Source organism: Callospermophilus lateralis, chromosome 5 (genome assembly GCF_048772815.1).
Source record: "Callospermophilus lateralis isolate mCalLat2 chromosome 5, mCalLat2.hap1, whole genome shotgun sequence".
In the NCBI taxonomy this organism is placed as follows: domain Eukaryota; kingdom Metazoa; phylum Chordata; class Mammalia; order Rodentia; family Sciuridae; genus Callospermophilus; species Callospermophilus lateralis.
Window position 1 is genome coordinate 154,578,960 of NC_135309.1, and position 19,610 is coordinate 154,598,569.

A 19,610-nucleotide genomic window follows, 5' to 3' on the forward strand; every position below is an offset into this window, starting at 1 on the left:
TTCTTCTGGCATATAAGTGTGCTCCAGGTTTTTCTACCCTAAAAATTAAAATCTCAGCCAGAGATGTCACTGCAGTCATTACTTTACATTTATGCCTTTCCGTGTCATGAAGTCATCTGGGAGGAAAAGATATTTCTTCCTGTTTTCACTTTTCATTTTGATCACTCCTAAACCTGTAGGAATTAAGCTGTTATGCTCCTCTGTCACTCCACTAAAACCCCTCCCAAATCTACAATTGCATCCATTTTGCCTTTAATTTACTTCTCTACTGACATGTCAATCATAGGCTTCCTTAATACCCCTGTCTCCTCAAGCTCCTTTTTAAAATTGCACCCGATCAAGTTTAGCTGGTGGTTCCTGGTAATGACAGTCTTCCTCTTCTTACTCTGTGCCCTACTCTGAACAGTCTTTCCCATGCCTGTGATTCTTAGCAACAGTTTATATGTCATGATTCCCAGGTACAGATGTCTTAGAATTTAGAAATGTAGACCCATGCATATTGATGCCTATTAAAAGGTGTTAGCTAGATGTTCAGAACATACCACCCAGAAAGGAAAACAACCTAAAGCTAAGGCTGTTTTTTTACATAAATGAATTTCACCATACAATCAATGTACGTTTAGAAGCAGGTTGTTAACCTAGCAAGTACTATACTTCCACCCATAAAATTAAAAAATACATCATTGGATATTGTAGTTTAGACATTTATCGCTATGGAGCAAAAGTTAAAATAAAACAAAACAAAATAAATGATTAGGACAAAATTGAGGCCAGTAATTGTGTTTAGTGGGGACTCATGGTATGTGTTGACCTGTGTTATACACACGTAAATGGTCAAATTTTTGTTATTTTTTAAATGTGTATATCCATGCTTTGTGCACTTGTAGTTTATATTTGTTGTGGCACGAGTCAGTTCTCATAACAAAATGCATTAGATTGAACGATCGATAAGCAACATTGTTTGATAAGCTGGGAATTGAAGGAGCCAGCAGACGTAGGGTCTACGGAGCACTCTCTGTTGCTTCAAAGATGGCACCTTCCAGCTGGGTACTCACAAGGTGCACCAGGGACAAGGGGGCTGACAAGTTCCCTCAGGCCTCTTTTATGGTGGTAATAATTCCATCCTGAGTGTCCTCCTGGCCTAATCACCCCCAAAAGGTGCCATCTCTTAACGCAGCTCTGGAGATTAGATTTAATATATGTTTTGGGGAACATGAGCATTCAGACCATATCAGTATGTTCTGCAAAATATAAAGAGAAAGGTGAAAAGTGAGATGAAAGGCGTCTGTATGTGAGCTAAGGCAGGAAAATGGTGGCCACATTCAGGGAACACTGAAGCAGTACAGGAGGAGGCAGGAGTGGAAGGTGGACTGGAGGTCACATCATTAGACCTGGGTGGACATAGTGTGAGGCATCACTAATGATTTTGGCTCAGGTGAAAGTTATGATCAGAATTGCACATTAGGGAATATCCTGGGAATAACTGAGATGGTTGATTAGAGCAAAAGAAAAAAAAAGGCAAGAAGTTATATTAAAATATTTTAAAATATCACAAAAATAATGAGGACCACTCCAGGGGATTCACCAGTCAAATAGAAAAGTGAAGTGACATATAATAGAAGCATTAAAAATAACCACATTAAGGTTAAATGTGATGAACAAATAAAAATGCTTTTTCAAATACAATAAAACATTTAATTACGAATGTTAAATGAAGTAAAATAGATGTGACCAAATTTTTTGTATCCTTTTGACTTAAGAAATGAGCTAGCATTCATAATTATTTTAAATGTTTATGCATTGAGACAGAATTGATGTGTAATTTAGAAACCATTTGTTTTATTTTGATTGGGTAATGGTGGACAACTTTAATGAATATATTATTTAAATGCATGTTGTGAAGTGAAGGAAGCCAAGTTGGGAAGGCCATATACTGAAGGATTCCAATTATATGACATTCTGGAAAAGGCAAAATTGTGGTGACAGTAAAAAGAGAGGTTTTGCCAGAGTTTTTGATAGGAAAGGTGGGACACATCTGCAGGTGGAAGACAGGGAATTTTTTAAGTTGGTGAAATTATTCTGTGTGGACTGCAATGGCAGATGCACGTACATTTTCCATAACCTGTAGGATATGCCACAGAAAGCAGAAACCCTAATGGAAACTATGGAATGAAGTTAGATATAGAGTATCAATATTGATCCATAAATTATATAAAATGTACCAAACTGAGGTACAACAGTTGATAACAGAAGAAACCGAAGGGTGGATGTGAGGGGTATGTACTCTGTACCTTATGTTCAGTCTCTTTGTAAATACATCAAAGCTTTAAAATCAAAGTTTATTAATACAATTATTAACCTTTTACATCCTCCAGACCTTTGGATCTATCAGACATTTACACAAATCTCCACTCAACAACAGTAAAATACATATATTTCTCATGAGCACACAGGTCACTCTCCGTGGTAGATTACATATTAGCCATAAAAAAGTCTGAAAAATGTAAGGTTGGAACTACAGCAGAAATCTTTCCAACAATAAAAAAAAAAAAAAAAAAAACAGAAAAAATTCAGGTAAATCCCTGACTTTGTCTCAAGGTACTTCAAGAAGAAATAAAAATACAAAACAAAATCCAACACTAGCAGAAGGATGAAAACAGAGAACCAGAAATGAATGAAAAAGCTCACAGAGTTGGGATTTTAAAAGATCAATGAAATTGACACACACAAAACAAAATTCTAAGAGAAAGAGAAGGCATTGGAAATGAGGCCACACGAAGACGGAGGATTATAAGAGGCTAGTGTGAATGATTCTACACGAACTGAGTACGCCAGAAAAAAATGGATACCTTTCCTAGAAACGTACAACTATGAGGGCTGAATCATGAAGAAGTAAAATAAGACCTGCACAATGATGGATTTGCAAGGATTTCTTGAAAATGACATCAAAAGCACAAGCAGCAAAAACCAAATAGGCAAAGGGGATGACATCAACTACAAATGTAGAGGCTTCTGCAGAGCAAAGGGAGCAGTAAGCAGAATGAAAAGGTAATCTAGAAATGGGGAAAATTGCAACCCGTATGTGTAATAAGAGTTATTATGTAAAGCTCCTACAATGTAACAACAGCACCAGCAACAGGGAAATAACTTGATTGAATAATAGGAAAAGGACTTGAACCCAGGAGTGCTTAACCACTGATCTGCATACCTGGTCCTTTTTATTTTTTTTTTTAATTATAAAAAAAGGGTTTTGCAAGGTTGCTTAGAGTCTTGCTAAGTTGCTGAGGCTGTCTTTGAACTTGTGATCCTCCAGCCTCAGCCTCCTGAGTTGCCTGAATTAGTGGCATGTACCACCGTGCCTGGATTGAATAGATATTTCTCCAAAGATGGTTTCCAAAGATCCAAATAAATAAATAATGCTTAACATCACTAGTCATTAGCGAAACATGAATCAAAACTAATGAGATATAATTCAAACCTTTTAATTTGACAACTATGAGAAAAGAAGAAGAAAAAATGACTTTTTTTGGTGACATTATAAAGAAAGAAGAACACTTTTGTGCTGTTGTTGGAATGAAAATTGTGCTGCTGGTACAGAAAATTCATTGAGATTTGTCAAAAACTTAAATCACTACACAATTGAGGAATTGTGTTTTTTTAAAAATAAAAGGAATAAAAACAGGATCTCAAAGAAATAATTGCACAGCATGTTCACTGAATTATTCAAAATTAATAAGAGATAGAAATCACCTAAACATTAATCAGTGGATGAGTGGATAAATAAAATGTGGTAGATATATGCAATGGAATATCACTGAGCCCTTTAAAGAATAAAAGACTTTCATATGCTCCAACTTGGATGAACTCTGAGGACTGAGTGAGTTAAGTTAGATAAGAAAAACACTGCATGTTTCATCTTGTATGAAGTATCCAAAGAAGTCAAATTCTTAGAAAGTGAAGTGGTGTTTGCCCTGGGCTGAGGAGAGAGAGTTATTCAGTGGGTACCGACCTTCATCTTTTTTAAGGGGGAAATGATCAACATCTGCTCCACAGCATTAGAGTGAACAGAAATGTGCACCTGAACTGGATTAAGACAGCACATTTTACATGTTTTTTTTTTTTTAACCACAAAGAAAGCATTAAAAAATTGGTGCACAGTGAACTTTCTGAGGAGGAAATTATAGTTGTTTGTTTCCTTCCTGGGAGACATATTCCTCTGGATTACATTAAATATGGCTTAAAATTAGTTCAGTCCTGTCAACTAAAGGTCCTAGTACAATGCCTTAGTAGTCAATTTTTAGTTTGCTGAATTGGACTGAATTGATTTGAAGTGAATAAAACAAGTTTAAATTGTCCTGTGGTCATTTTGGTTTAATTGTCTATAATTGTGAAATACAATTGTTTTCATTAGCTGTTTGGCCTCTGTGACCAAAAGACCTGACAAGAACAATTTCAGAGGAGGAAGAGCTCATTTAGGGATTGTAGTTTCCAAGGTCTTCGTCAATAGCTGGCTGACTTCAGTGCTTTGAGTCTGAGGTGAAGCAGAACATCATGGTGGCAGGGTGTGGTTGGAGGAAAGCACCTCAGGATGTGACAGTAAGGAAGCAGGGAAAGCCTCATCACAGACAAAATGTAAGCCCTAAAGACATGCCCCCAAAGATGTAAAGACATGCAAAGATCCTACAGGCACCACCGTGTAATCCCCATAAGGGCATTAATGCACTGATTAGGTTAAGGCTCTCATAACCCAATCATCACCTCTGAACTTTCTTGTATTTTCTCCCACTTAAACTCTTGGGGGACACTTCACATCTAAACCAAACCAATGTTATTCTTTTCCTCTCTCTTTTCTAACTTCATCTTCCACTGAAGGAAAAAGAATATACCAATTGATTAAACTATAAGATTAGTACATAGTCATTTAGAGGTAATGTGCATTTATTTATTTGCATATGGCTTTTGGAAAAAAAGATGAGATTCACACCCAGTTATGCTTCTCTCACTCCTCACATTGAGTCAGACATAGCTTTGGATGTTATTACTATTGAATAGAAAGCCAAATGTTAGATTTTTGCCTATGTTTGCAGAAAATCATTCTTCTAAAGAACATTTTTCTTTGTAGCTTAATTTTAGATGCTCTTTAAAACTGCAAAGCCAACACATTTTGACTTCAATGTAGAAATGCTACAGTATGCTTATGAAAATTAATATTGTTCGAACAATTTGTAGTAGTAATATAATAAAATCGGATAATTTTCTATAAAATAGGTTATCCTCTTGGTTATTTTAATGGCATTCTTTTGGAACAAACGTTTGTAATATTTATAAATCATTTGTAACATAAATTCTATATATCTACCAATGTTGTGTATTGAATTTGGTAACAATAGTAAAATAAATAACTGAAGGCTCAGAGATAATGTTTAGAGCCCATGTTCTTGGCTGTAGATGCCATTAAGTTGAATTTTTTTCTGTTAAGAACAAAATCAGCAATATTTGTGGCAATATTCTAAATAGCATGCTAACTAATTAAATTATATTTTAAATTTTTAGTTTCAAAATGTCCTACCTTTTTCATTTTAATAAAAAATATATTCAATAGGTGCATTTTAATACTATTTTGGATCAGATTCACTTTACATTTAGTAACAAGTTTTGCCTTTGTTACAAATATCAAGATCACAAGTTAGCCAGATATTATTTTAATTTTCACATCAAAAGTGTAAGATGATAATCTTAAAACATCATTCTTTTCTGGTGAAAATAATATGTAACTACAAAACATACATCTATTTTTTTTAAAAAAATTGCAGAACTTGTGAATCCATTAAGTCCACACTACCACAGGAGATAATAAATTCTAAGTTGAGGATTTTACAAATAAAGTAGTATGATTACCTTTTGCTTGATCTCATTTGTTAAATAATAGGTTGATTTCCAATTTGATTCTAATCTTTTCCATTTTCTGCACAATTTTTTGTCTTCAATCACATCCTCAGTCTTCCCGTTTGCTGGATGAACTACCTCATTACAACAAAGAACACTAAGCATCTTAGCACTTTTAATCTCCTAGAAAAGCTGAGAGATGGTTAGAACTAATTACTTATTTTATATAGAGCCCTTGTTACTTTTCTCTCCCTTGCACTGAGACTATATTTGCGTATCAGGTATACATAATGTTAGTTAGCCATTAAACCCATTGGAAAGGATATTTATGGAGTTATAATTTTCCTACATTTACCTTTTGGCCTCTTGAAATCACTTAGTAGCTTCCAAGATTCAATAATACCTTTCAAAAGAGAATTAAAGTGTCACTGATTAGAGTTCATGGTCCCAGCACAATTCCTCCATGGTCTGTCTTGGATCAAGCTCAAGACAAACAGAAAGAAACATCTGAGGATGATTTTCCAACTGCCCCAAGGCCAGTGTGGTTTTCACCGTCTTAGGCCCTTGTAGAAATTACCTTTAGTAAAATATTTTTTAAAGATTTTTAAAAAGATGGACACAATATCTTTACCACTGAGCCCCTTTATTACAACATTTTAATCCAACTGGGGTAATGATGGGTAATGATGGCATGCAAGGGATAAAATTACAGGACATTCTCAAAAAAATGCATACCCTTTCAAGACTCAGTTTAGACATTTGCACTGTTATGAATATACCTTGGGTCAGAGACTTTGACCAAATCTTTTTACCTTTCCTTCAATACCTTTTTACCTTTCCTGAGACATTTTTGTCCCATGGACTGAGAATAAGGTCAGGTGGCAGTGTGCTCTAGCCTTACATTATACACAAAGGCATTCCTCTTGGGAAGTACCATGAAGTAGTCTTGCAGATTACTGATCAAAGCCTGACCCATGCATTAGCTCCCTGGTTAGTGAAAACAGTTCATTTTCGAGGGTCAAGTTGAAACCCAGTTACAACATTCACTATCCTGTGGTCTCATGCAATGCACTGCAATTTTACTGGGTCTCCTTTTCTTAGAGATAAACAAAATCAAGGGATAGATGAATTACAAGGTGGTGTGATTATTTTAGGCTGTGAAGTATGTAAAGGTGTACCTAGTAGAATATCTGCACACAGTAAACTCTTAATGTATGTTGTCTTTTTCTCCTTTACTTTCTTGCAACTCAACCGTAGATGATAGGCAGCAGTGACGATTCAAAGAGAAGCCCATGAGGGAGTCATCATTTTCAGATAGTTGGGGGATGGGAGCTTCCAGAGAAGGCAACACACGGAGGAAAAGGGACTAAAGGGTCATAGGTTGGTGAACCGGCCCTGTTTCTGTTACTCCTTAGAAATTTAGTCATCGTGTCTCCTGAGTGACATAAGATATGATGACAGTGCTGGGTTCACATACACAAAGTTAACATCTAACCAGGACACCTTCGACTCGTACATAGCTTGCAAAACAAAATCACATTAATCTGACCTGCATTTTAAATTTTTAGTTAGTTCATGGAATACCACTATTAATTGATTCAAAAGTAGAACATGGGAAAGTAATCAAGAAGACTGTCAAATAACAGTGTTAGTGAATAGAATTTATTTCTTAATTGTTTATTTAAACTGTTTTGTTGACCAGAAGAGTTGACATCTGGTATGTTAGCTTATGGGCTTCCTCTCTTACAAAGTTCATTTTTATTGAATAATTATCCTACTTCATCTTATTAACTTAATTTTGCTTCACCTGGGATTCTTTTAGCTACCTTGCCTGAAGTGTTTTTTAACTTTGTGGATAAAAAGATTCTATTGCACAGTAAGTTTCTCTTCTTTCTCTCACTAAAATTGAATTTTAAAAAGCCCTTGGAGTAATGCTGAATAGGGGTAGAATGTGAAAGTTAAGGGAACCGAGAAGTAAAAGAATTTTGATTGAAGAGCTAAAGTATAAATTTGTAGTTTGGGAGAGATTGAACATCAACGAATTTTCCATTTTGCACTCTCTGACCTACTCTAAAGAAAATCATTCTTCCTTTAAATTGTTTATTTCCATGTACTAGGGAGGTGTCTTGATTTCTATAGTGCTCAGTATTTTTGAGGTGGAAGATTCTGGGTAAGTAAAGGGTATAAAGTATACATTGAATTACTAGGTTTGCTGGTGCCTAAAAGAGAAGATGCCATTCTTTGGAATACTTCATTTAAGAACAATCACATTCATAATTGAGTACCTACCCACTTGCTGTCTCAAGTATCTGATACTGATAGCTTTTCATGAAATGAAATCGTCATGATTGAAAGCAAGTCGTTAAAATAAAATGTAGAAATTAGTTCTTTCTTGATAGAATTATTAACTGCTCCTGTGAAGAATAAAATTGTACACCCAATAAAAATAAAAATACCGAATTATAATACTTTGTAACTAATGTTTTCATTCAATGCCCTGTGTGAAATAATAATGTGTAAAAATGAGTACCATTTATTTGCTTCCAGAGAGCATTCTAAAAACCTTTTGAAGCCAGGAGTCCCATCTGCACTTCAGAGATATGCAGTAATTTATTCCAGGATTGTGTTCATGAAAATAAATGCAAATATCTATTTCACAGTACATTTTTAACCTTGAAACAAAAGAAATAAAACTCTTTGGTTCATTAAGAAGCATAGAATCTGCTGGCTTTAGCAATGTACATTCTGTCAAATAATGAGACTGACTTTTAAATCCTGTGATAATAGTTTTTATAACAAAGAAATAGGAAGGAAGATGCAGACGGTAGAGCTGCAGAATAGGAGGGATTCTGAAGGAATAATTATGGGATGGCATGAACTGGGACAGTCTTTCTTTCCAATGTTGTCCCATAATTATTCTCTGAAGCCAAGGCTAATTAGGATCAATTATAATCTGCAAAACAGTCCAAAACCCTTCAAATAAAACAAGCAATACAAAGAAGATTCTGAAGGGATAAACTCTGTGCTAGTAAGAGCAACTTCACAGGGACACTGATACCTTGCCAAGGAGTTTGGCTTTATTTTCTGAATGTTGTGTTTTCTGAATGTTGTGCTTGACCAGCCTTTCCATCTGCCAGGGCCCTTAACATTGCACCTTTGCACAGCAGTGGTTGAAGGCTCAACTTCAAAGAGTCAAATGTGCAGTGAACTCAAAATCACACCAAAACCAAGAGGCACACAGTCAACAAGACTTGAGTTTGGCAACTCAAGTAGCTCAGAACTACTATTAGTACCTAAGTAAGATGTGTTGATTGGTGTTCATATACCACTCAGTGAGTGATATGGATTGTGATATTCAACTACTTTCAAGATAAGGAAATAAAAGAAGAACCTACTTACTTTGCACAGCCCCCAGCAAATTCAATTACCAGACTGATATTAAAAGTAACAGAATGAAAATGTCCCAAATTGGGCAAGTTTCAAATTTCACCTAGAGAACTTAGAAGGACATAATTAATATAGGATAGGATAGCAGGCAAAAGTGTTTTCTTATTTTGTATTGAGAAAATTATATCCTCTCCAGAGTGACATGAGGAACCTTTTCGCTTTAGTTCCTGTCAAATCCAAGATGGCGTCATCCAAGTAGATGGAATGGCTGCTCTAAGTCATGCCTGTCCTGTTTGCTGTCAACTAGTGGTCCAACTATACGAAGCATTTCTTTAGTTCAAATCTCCCAGAAATGCAGAGTTCCTTGTTAAATATTTATATTTCAAAATAGCAGTGGAAATAAAAGAATTTTAGTGGTGTAGGGTAAAGTTGAGGCAAAGTTAGAATGCGAAAGAAGTTTCCCATGGATAAAAGGGGTGCGGGAGATTTGCAGAAAAGACTGTTGGTGCTTGAAGTAACAACCTAATTATTCTGCACCATGAAGTATGGGTTCTACCAGACCACAGTGCCCTTTTTAGATCAGCGTATCTTAGTGGGAGTTGGAGGCTGGCAGTGGTCCACTGACAAGATGAAGAGGTGCTTTAAAATTTAAAAATTTGGAAACAATTTGATATTTGCAGCAATTTGATATTCCTGGGCTGTCCCAATGTACCATCAGCATACAGTGTATTTCCTTGAGCACACAGAGGGCTTCAGAGTTGTCAAACTTTCCTTGTCAGATGCTTGTGGTACAAGTTCTGTTGTGGTCACCCACAGCGGGAGTTCATTACTGTGCAGTATTTTCAGGTGAGTTTGTCAACTCTTAACTAACACATATATACAAAAGTATATAAAAAACAGAATCTGTTTTCATCAGAAGACAATTTAAGTTAAACTGAAACTTTATGGAATAAATTCTTGAAACTGGCTGCTATAGCTGGAGTAGAAATGAGTTTTTGAAATATAGAGACACTTGTTTTGTCTTGGATGTAAGTTAAATATGAATATTTTGAGTTTACTGAAATTTCTTTTTCCTCCTTTTCTCATCAATATATTTCTGTGTGACTGAATTATCTGGAGTCAGTTTTTCACAGAAGAAAAGAAAACAGAATAAGATGGAATTTAGTACTTCACTCGTAGCTTCTGGTTAATTATGTCTGTGGAATGACAAAGTAATGTGTCCTGCCAGTTCTCCCCATCAATTGCCCATACACACTTTAAACAAATATAGTTTCTGGTCTTTAAATTATTTTCTCTTTATTTGTAGTATGTTTGCTCTATATTTACTGAAATCAGTCTACTGAAACAATATTAAAGTAATTTGAACTAGTATTTTAAGCTTCTGTTTTAAAAATTTTAATAACAATTCATATTGGTTACATTTTATATTTTAAAAACTCTTGGCTCACAATAGAGACTCCAAACAAAACAAAACTAAAAAGCATGAACTGTCCTTATGCAAACTCTCTTACACTAGAAAATACCAGAGTGAATTTATTGGTGGCAGTTGTTGGGATAAGCGAGTCAGAAGTCAGCAAAACCTTCTCAAGTCTCCAATCCCATTGCTGATTTGTTTGACCTCAATCATCACACGTTTTAGCAAACCAGAACATTTCAGTGATCTCCTCATCTCCTGCTTTATCTGCTTAACCAATGCATACCTTGAGGGGATTAATTATCTTGTCTAACTGAAGTCCTGTTATATTGAGAAGAATTTGAAATTTGTGAGCCATTGGCCTAGTGGGATTTGGAAAGCTTTTATACACTGTAGAGATTAGGTGCTTATTATAATGGGATTCTGCCTATTGGAAATTAAATTATTCAAAGGTGAGTTAACCCTTTTTGTTATTTAATGCTCTACTCAGTGTGTGAGAGCCAACATATTTCTCCATGAAAGGGCATCGAAGCTGGAGTCCAGTGAATTTACTGTCAACCCAATCACCTATTTACCACTAGCAGCCTGGCATTCCAACCACAGATTTCATTTATCTGATCACAACATGGTCTCCAGATAACAGCATCTTCTGAATATGCTAAGTGGAGAGGCCAATGTTAAAAAAAGATCAGTGAATTCGAGTAGCTAAGCAGTTAAGAGAAGAAAAAAGTGTACAGGCCATACCGTGGACAAAATATTTTTCAAATTGCATATGATGTGACAAATCCTGGAGCATGGGTTATGGCTTGAGAAAGATGAGCCTGCAACTTTAGTAAACCGCGATAGAAGCAGAAGATGCCTGCACAGAGTAGGCTAGTTAAAAACAAGACCGAAATTTTTACGTTATTTTACCTTCCTCCAGGGCTGCTACCCAATCTTACTAAGCCTATGTTGCCTCAGCTGGGAAATCAGGGACACTATTTATTTGTATTTGTTCTGATTAAGGGACATTATTTATGTCCCAGAGCTTTGAGGATTAAATGAGGGTTCATATTAATCATGCTATGAGTGTTCCCTACATATAGATTACACTCGTTTTTTTCATGCACTTGCAGCAGGTTTGCTCAGGATAAAGCAGTGGTTTTTTGTTGTTGTTGTTTGTTTGTTTGTTTTTCATATATGCATCATCTTGTGTGGTGCCTGATTCAGGAGTACTTCCACTCTCAGGTAACGGGAAACCCTGGTGAAGATACCTGATCAGAACGTTAATCCCAGACACAGACATTGATTCAGCTGTTTGGGGCCACAATGAGGAAATGAATCACTGGCTTTTCTCTTCTGTCATCCTAGGCATATTGTCTCTTATCCACATGCTTCTCATGGACCTCGGATGTATTTGCATCTCTAAGTATTATGTGCAAATACTGAACCAAAAGAAAGGGGATTGAAGGTCTTCATCTTGGAAGGTTTTGTGTCCTTGTGCAAGACAAGATGCTTTTGAGAGGCAGTTCTCCACGAACAGTTCAGACTCGCAGTGGTGGGTTTCTGACTGAAGGGCATGTTTGAGGAGCGAAGGTCTTGATAGTTGCAAGATCACAGACACCATTTTCCTTCTTTGTCTCATTGGGACATATTTATTGATGTTCTCAGATACTGACCTGAAGATTTTCTCCTATCCTCATAGAGAGGATCTGTTCATATTACATTTCAGGGTAAAGGTCTTTCTCTTTCTTTCTCTCTCCCTCATTCTTTGCCCTTTGATTGGAGAAAGAGAAGAGTGTCCACTGTCCTGTATGCACTCCCTGCCTCCAGGTGCTGGGTTTCTCCTTCTTGTGCTTCAACCAGCTGCACATGGATGTGAGCATCTGCACCTCACCACATTGCCCTGTGAGAAATGGAACCTGGGGACAGGAGGGGTCTTTCTCCAGCTGTTGCGTTTTGACATGAATATTAAATAATCTATTTCCTTGATCCACAAGTCTTGTTCTTTTCTGTCAGAAAATGCATATAGAAATGTGGAAGGATAACTTGTTAGCTTGAATGTAGGCAAATTCTCAGACTTTTCATAGTTTTTGACAATAGGAGCAAATTTATCAAGCAGATTTTGTCCTCTGTTTCATAACGTAAAATGAAAGCACATGTCTAATCTTGGACAAACTAATCACAACCTAAAATGAGATTATATAACAGGTTTAGACAAATTTGTTGACTGGTCTTTGAGTATCACTTTCTCTTCATTCAAGGTAACTCTGCCATTCTGGAAAATTTTATTTTTAAGGCAGTATATGTGTCTCAAATTATATTTGTAGGATTTTATGTAGGTAACCAGTGGGGAATAGGTAATGGATGGTGTTTCTGATAAATACTGTGAATCTAAAAAGACTCATCATGAGTGTGTGCCAATATTGGCCACCAATGTCCTTCAGGTCAAGGAAATAAGTCAAGTTTATTTTTGGCAAAAATACTTCAAAGCTTAGTATAAAGTGTTGCATTATTAATTAATCAACTAAATGATTAACTTATGTTAGCCCATATAACCTACATTTAAAGAAAATAAACTGTGTTCAATTAGTGAAGATACCCACACTTCATAATAGAAAGGAAGAAAAAAATAAATATCTAAGACATGAATGAAAATGAGCCATGTTTCCAGACTGACTGATTCCAGAAGTTTCCCATGCCAGGAAAAAGTTTCACTAAATTATGATAATGGCATTTCATATAATATTATCTTTCTATAGTTTCAAGGTTGGTTTGGATGTTCTATTTCTTGAGGCTACACAGTCACGTTAATATTGCAACTCTGTCAAATTTCTATGTGATTTATAATTTGGCAGCTAAAACGTCAAGGATGTTGTCAAGGAAAATGTTCTATACTCTTTAAAACTGTATTTATAGTCAGAAGAGCATAAACACAGGGGCATGTATTTATTCTTTGTGACTTTCTTGTCAAAATATATTGGGTTTGTTGTCAGGTGATCAGTAATTGTATTGTCTATGCTATAAAATCAACCTGGCACTGGAACACGAAGCTCCATTCTTCTATTACATGTGTCACAATTGATAGTACATAATTTTGAGATTGAAAATTATGGGCAGTATGATTAATGAAGTAAATGGTGCAACATAAGACAACTACCATACCTCTGTGGGACTCAACTGCTGTTTGATTATGAAATAAATTAATATTGTCAATCACAGCTGTAGAAGCATAATAGAATAAGAAACAAAATTCTAATGATCTCTTTCTCATTAATAAGAGCAAATGTTCGGATAATTTTATAGATAAAAACATTTGCATGCTATTTATTTAATTAAGAATATTAGTCACAGATAAGTGAAATGGCTGTGTGAAAGGGTACCATGACCCATGGTCCTGGAATACCAACTGAGTAGTGGCAAGAACCACATTTACATATTACAGTATATTCACCATGTGAATCAACTATATTGGAACATCCCCCAAAAAACACAAATTGTAGGGATCAAAATGGGGAGCTACTGCCACCAAGTGACGCACCCATCTGTCAAAAAGAAATCAGAGGGTTCACCACTTGACTTAATGCCAAAAATAAACTCTGTTATATGTCAGGGAAAAAATATTAACAATCTAATGGACTTACCAGTCTAGCTAAGAAAATAACTTCTGGGGTTTCACGGCATGTCTGCCACCACTGGACCTACAGTTATTGCTGAGGAGTGGCACTGCCTTGTGCTGGACACTTCCTTGGATATGATTGAGTTTAGTTTTTGGAATGGCGGATCCATCAAAATCACAAACAATCCTAAAGAAAGGGATACTGAGAGGAATTAAGATAGCTAACATTTTTTGTGTTCATTGTTCTAGATAATGCTCTGCAAGATTATAGTTGTTTTCATTTCCTCTTGACCTATGTAAATCCAGCTGCATAAGATGGGGGAACTAAACTACCTCTCGAGCTGCCTCATCATGGACAGGGCTTATCTCAGGAATGATCAGGAAAGTCAACCTGGCAGATATAACTGATAGACTGCTTGCAAAAAGCCTGCATGGCCACATCAGCACATTTTCTCTGGCTCCCTATTCCACTGTCTCCCATTTCCTTACCCTTAATTCACCGAGAATGGATTACTTAAATCTTATAATTGGGGAAGTCCCATGAATAATCTGACATCCAGCCATTTGGGAATGGTATTCTGCAGACTTGAAAGGCTCTCCTCTTTGAAAGCTTCATGTCATTTCTTGCACAGTTTCAAATAGATGGAAATTGATGAGACTGTGTTCCTTTATTTGCATTCTTGCTATTACTGGTAAGTTCACAAAACACTCCAGTATCTTGTATGATTTTTAGCCAAATCCATTAAAGTTTCAACTTTGGATGTTATGTTTTTCAAGTTCAAAAATGCAAATAACTATTTAGCTTTACTATAATCTGACAAAGATTGGCAAATACCCCAACCACCAAATGCTTGCCTGTGACTGCATGTTTAAAGAGCCATGTACTTTAGTAAATACCACTGGGACCACTACTGTACTGGTATCAGTATTTGCATTGGTTCAGATTATTTCATTTGCAAGTAGAGGAACTTTTGATATCTTAAGCTAAAAGGGAGATTTGTTAGTTCACATACTTGAGATGAAGAGTTAGAAGAACTAAAGCGAATTAGGATTTAGGAACTGAAAGTGGAGTTCAGCACCAGTGAGTTCCTCTGTCCTCTTTCGTTTCTTAGCTCTTTTTAAAAGAATTCTGAATCTACACTATCTCCAGGAAGCAATGCAGATTCTTGAGTCAGCCCCTCATTCACATACTTCCATCTCAGAAGTCCTAGGTAAAAGACAACAAATATTATCTCTTTCTTTTTAACCAAAGAAGGATTTATATGTATTTTACCTGAACCATGTATCCACTATCTTTTTTACTACTGTTTCTAGAAATATGAAACCTGATGAATAATAAGATTTGGGTTATATTTTCTTCCTTGTGAACTGATGAAGGGCATCCAGCTGCCATATCAAACCCTATTAAACCCATTCAAAAAGAAAAAAAAACTCATTGCTTTAAAAGGAAAAAGCATCAAATCAGTTCTCTACTTTTCCCTTTTGGGTTTTCACATGTAAGTACACAACAATAGATATTTACAGAGTTCTTTCTGTGGGTTGTCACAATGCTGACTGTAAATTATCCTCCTTCAGTTAAACAATGACTTTGATGGAAGTACCACAAGTTTACAGATGTGGAGTCTGAGTCTGAGCAAAGAGGAGAAAGTGATCTAAGGCACCAAGGCTAGGAGACAGCTGGGGCTGCAGGATATCTAGATTCCTCTGACACTCCCACACTGTGATGAAACAAACCAGAAAGGATAGCCTCAGGACTGAGGGTTCATGCTTAGGATTCTTATCTCAGTTCTTCCCATAACTGGGTGTGTGGATTTTCAATTAGCCTGCTGCACTTCACAGAGAAACCAAAGAAATGCTCATTCAATAAAGAAATGGATTTACATTGTGTATTAAGATTTTCTATGCTGAGAAATTGAATTGTACCTTCGACGTCCTAAATGGCAGTAAACATAAAATAGTTAGGTGTATATCTCCAAAACGTGATAAGGGAAATCTAATCTCAACCATCAGGAGACCTAGAAAAATCCCTCTGGTTACCCTTTCGGATTGAATATACCACTTAGAACTCATTTATGATTTTTTATTTCAAAATAGTTTCTCCAATTACATCTTTTGCAAAGCAATGTGCTCTTTTTATTTTTTCATTACAGAGAAAAGAATGAAGTTATTTGTTAACAAATTAGGTGTAGGGTGATTCTGAAATGCTGAAGATTTGGATTGGAAGCTAGTAGTCTGGGAGATACAATTTGGAACTAACACTAAAATTTTGAATATATTTACATGCATTATAAGTGACCATAAAATATGGGACTACACTAATTTAGAAATCAACACAGCTGGGCTCATATTGCTTTATACCTCCTTGTATCTAACCCAAATCTTATGTATACATTTTCAAATTTCAGGCTTACACGTTATACTCTGCCAAAAAATACTTGCTGTGATGTAGACATAGCCTTGGAGTGACTTGATTTTAGTATTCAAACCACTGAGGAGAACATGCAGTCTACTCTCAGCTTAACCCAGGCCAAGTTACCAACTAAAATAATTGTATATTATATATTTGGTAACCAGATTTTTTTGGTTGGTTGTAATATACACGCATAAATATGATATATATATATATATATATATATATATATATATATATATATATATAAAAGAGATAACACAGATACAAAACAGATAACACCTTTTTATCTATAATCCTCTTTCTTCATTGAACTACTTTTTAAAAATAAACTTTAAAAGAAAAATCCAAATTACTTGGGGTATATCAATATTTTCTATGATCTAGCTATTTTTCAATCAATGCACATCAAAGTAACTGATGTTTTCTCTTTTCTAATAACTTTCTGCCTTTATCTGAAGGAAAACTGTTATCTTCTTATAAATTTTCAGTATATAAATAGGTGGCATTTCATGTATCATAAGAAGGATTTAAGATGAGATGTTCACATGTACGATGTTTATCCTAAAAGTTTATTCTTAATCCACATTGAAGGAACATTATTTTGTTTGTGTTTGTTTTAAATGTCATTTTGAAAATAGGACTATTTTTATCATTCTCTGACTCTTACAAATATCTAATATGCCTTCATTTTTCTCAACAGCTTTCTCTAGAAATTTTGTGAGTTTTCAAAGGTATGTGCATCAAGCAAGAGGCTGGTATAAATCGTGGGCTCTCTTAGAGGAGGGCTGGCTCCTTCCAGTGTTTGTGAGCCCAGACTGCCTGACATCAGTCAGAGTCGCCACAGAAACGCTCCATGTTGGTGTGACCATAGTGGTAGCCGTTAGCCACATGTGGCTGTTGAGCACTTAGAGTTAGTTCCTGTGGATGAGAAGTAAGATTTTTAAATCATGTTTAATTTTACTTAAGTTAAATAACCTCCTGTGACTCACACTTAACACAGTTTTAGACAAAGATCTGTATTTCCCAGGGCTTTCTTGTACATTACAAAAATCACCAATTTCCATCTTCCCTGTTGATCTATCTTCCACAGAATCGTTAGGCTATGTTTTCTTATTCAATGTTCAACAAAGGCTCATTGAGATCCTAATATATGACTGGTTCTGAGGTATACAACGGGCATAGACCTACAAACAAAACTCACATAATCCCTCCATTCAGCCAAAAATCTGCTGGTTTAGGAATACACAAACAATTATGAAGAGTTTTAATGAATTTTAATGTCTTTCCAAACTCTTCTGTGGCTCCTTATTGCCATTCCCATAAAAAACAAATACCTGAACACAGAACTTCACAATGCATTTAATGTATTCTTTTCTAATTTTTACCTTTACCTCCTGGCCATAATACATCATAAGTAATTTCCAAAATTTTTCTACTTTCATCAATATTGAAACACTCTAAAGAGAAATTTCTTTCATATTCTATATTTCAAGGCTCTTATCAAATGTCACCCTTTCTAAGAAATGTATTTATTTAATGATAATTTGGAGCCAGGCTCCATAGACCTTCTATGTCATACAGATAGAGATTTTCACTCTCAATTCGGACATATGATCTTTATATGATCTTTCAGCATTAGTTTTGTGCAAATTTAGAATTGATGCAGAAAATTCAGAATATAACTTGAATAACAAACTATTTTTAAATTCAAAATGTTGCTTCAATTAATTGTCTACTTTCACAATAGAGAGCTGCGAATATTTAAAAGGAACAATTTACTGAGTTGATCTGCATGTCATATGTACTGAAGTATGAACATGAAGGCCAATGGTTAACACACCTGATTCTCAGCAATATTTTTCCTTTCCAATCAGAAAAGACAGACTGGGGAATCTGGGAGGAGCATCAAGGTGCCCCGCCTTCCTACAAAGTCAGTAAACAAGCCACTTTGGTGATTAGGTATAATTTCCAATACCTCACACTCCTAGTTGACGTTTCTGTTGTGTGGCAAAGGCAAATCTGGCCAAGTGGTCCTTGTCCAATAATCCACTTGGATACACACTTGCTACCAGTTAATTTCTGCCTGGTATTTTAGTTAAACAGCACTTACATGCACTGAGTCTTGCCTGAGTTTCATGATTACCCACTTTAAAGAGAAGAAAACAGATATTTAAAATATTAACTGTGCAAGTTTAGAAGCAGACTACTGAGGAATTATAAATTATTACATTCACTACCTTGATTTCTCAGACTACTGTTGATTCCGACTTTTTATCTTCTCTCCCTTTTTCTCCATTCTCTTCTCTTACTATTTCTATATACAGATGAATGAATGCCAATTATAAAATTCATTTCCCATGCTAAAAAAGAGCATTAAAAATATATGTGTTCATGTTCTATGTGAGTGCATTTTTTTATTTAAAATGCACAAGTAAAATTTTTTAATACAAAGACCATACAATGCATTTTTCAGTTGTAGTTAAATAAAATTTATGAAGGAATTTTTAATTGTCATACCATTACGAGTCTCAAAGTCATACTTGATGTCTGTATTTGGACAAATAGACATAATATTTGATACACAAAATATACAGTGATTATTTGTGAAGGATAAAAATCCTTTATAAATTCCTAAATATGCTATTGAAGAAACAACCTAATTTCTACTTAAAAATATTTTAAAATAATAGTGCTTGTTTCGGCAACACATATACTAAAATTGGAACCATACAGAGAAGATTAGCATGGCCCCTGCGCAAGGATGACACGCAAATTCATGAAGTGTTCCATATTTTTGGCAGCAGAATACAACAAACACTAGTATGGCAGTATGTAAAAACGTGGATGTGTAACCAATGTGATTCTGCAATCTGTATATGAGGTAAAAATGGGAGTTCATAACCCACTTGAAT

At 35.4% G+C, this 19,610-nt stretch overlaps 1 non-coding gene across 1 annotated transcript; it reads left to right on the forward strand.

The window, feature by feature from the left end:
• Positions 1-19,387: 19,387 nt before the first annotated feature.
• On the forward strand, positions 19,388-19,494 carry LOC143400611 (U6 spliceosomal RNA). Its single transcript, XR_013091511.2, has one exon. It is a non-coding gene; the product is annotated as a U6 spliceosomal RNA (small nuclear RNA).
• Positions 19,495-19,610: the final 116 nt, after the last annotated feature.